We start from the raw sequence: 1,989 nt of genomic DNA, 5'->3' as shown, positions 1-1,989 counted from the left end.
TCATACCCGTGACACTGGGGGAGAGGTATCAGGGTTTCTACTCTAACCTGTTTGTGGTCCCAAAGAAGGACGGAGTCCGCCCAATCCTGGACCTCAAGGCTCTCAATGCCTTTGTAAAGGTTTGGAAGTTCAGGATGAAATCAGTTCGCTCTGTGGTCGCTGCACTCCATTCGGGGGTTTTTCTGGTGTCGATGGACATGAAGGATGCATACTTGCACGTCCCCATTTATGTCGGACATCAGAGGTTCTTGCGCTTTGCGGTCGGGGAAGACCACTACCATTTCGTGGCTCTTCCTTTTGGTCTGGTATCTGCTCCAAGAGTTTTTACAAAGGTGCTTGCTCCAATCTTGGCCCTGCTGAGACAGCGAGGAATCGCTATCGTAGGCTACTTGGACGATCTGCTTCTGAGAGCTGCTTCAAGCTCAGAATTGGAGGAGGATAGGATGTGCTGAATTTCCAGAAGTCTGTGTTGGTACCAACTCATCTGATTCTAGACTCCTCAGAGGTGAAGGTTTTTCTTCCCTTGGAAAAATTGCAGACTCCTCAGACGGCGGTGAAGCTGTTGGTGTCCCGCAGGTGGTCGTCACTGCTCTTTTGCATGCGAGTCCTGGATCTCATGGTAGCCTCCTTCGAGGCAGTACCTTATGCTCTATTCCACACTCGAGTCTTGCAGAAGGAGATCTGTCCAAATGGGAAAAATCTCCGTTGTCCCTGGATTGTCAAATCCAGGTAAGCCAACTAGTCAGGACTTCCCTGGTCTGGTGGCTGAGATCTCCAGCTCTCCATGCTGGAAAGTTGTTCCTTCCCTTCTACTGGATGGTGATCACGACGGACGCCAGCCTGACGGGTTGGGGGGAGTCTGGGATGTTCAGTCGACACAAGGTCGTCGCACACAGGAAGAATCTCGCCTGCCGATCAATGTACTGGAATTACGGGCGATCAGGGCCTCTCCACATGGTCGCAGAGCCTACAAGGGCGTCCAGTCAGGATCCAGTTGGACAATGCCACAGCGCTGGCATATGTCAACCATCAGGGAGGAACAAGAAGCACGGGGGCAGCTTCAGAAGTCGCTTGCATCTTAAGGTTGGCAGAGAGGAGTGTTCTGGCTCTCGACCATGTACATTCTGGGCGTGGACAACTGGCAAGCGGACTATCTAAGTCGCCAGACCCTGGACCAAGGAGAATGGTCACTAGACTCGGATGTTTTTCATCAGCTTTGCCTAAAGGTGGGGCGAGCCAGACGTGGATCTCCTGGCCTCTCGACTCAATTGAAAGGTGTCAAGATTTGTGGCCAGGTCTAAGGATCCTTGGGCGGACGTGACAGGCGCGTTGGTGGCCCCATGGGCACAGTATCGGCTGAAATATCCTCCCCCCCTCCCCCCGAAACGGCTTCATGTCTGCTCCACAGAGCAGAGTCCGAGGGGATACCAATGATCCTAATTGGCCTTGGCATCCCTGGTACGCTGACCTGGTGAAACTGGTGGCGGATGCTCCCTGGCGACTGCCGTTGCGGGAGGATCTTTTGTCATGAGGTCCCATTCTTCATCCTGCTTTACAGTCGCTGGCTTTAACGGCATGGCTTGGTAAAGCCAGGTGCTGAGAGATCGAGGCCTGTCGGATTCGGTCATTTCCGTCCTCTCAACATGGTGGAAATCTACTTCTAGGAAGATTTTCCATCGCACATGGAAGGCCTACATCTCTGTGTGAAGAGATGAAGTGTAATCCTCGTACGTATTTGGTTTCTAGGATCCTGCTGTTTCTGCAGCATGGTGTGGATCAGAAGCTTGCCTTAGGCACCATTAATAGTTAGTTTTCTTTCAACGTCCTTCGGCATCCCACTCACTTGTGAGTACGTTCGTTCAAGGAGTCCGACATGTGGCTCCTCCGGTTCGACCACCGCTACCTCAGTGGGATTTGAACCTGGTGCTCTTGGTGCTTCAGAAGCCTCCCTTTGAGAACATCAGAGAAATTCCTCTTCTGACACTCTCT

This window comes from Rana temporaria, chromosome 12 (assembly GCF_905171775.1).
Source record: "Rana temporaria chromosome 12, aRanTem1.1, whole genome shotgun sequence".
Classification (NCBI taxonomy): domain Eukaryota; kingdom Metazoa; phylum Chordata; class Amphibia; order Anura; family Ranidae; genus Rana; species Rana temporaria.
The sequence above is the reverse complement of the archived record's forward strand: the minus strand, read 5'-3'. Positions refer to the sequence as shown.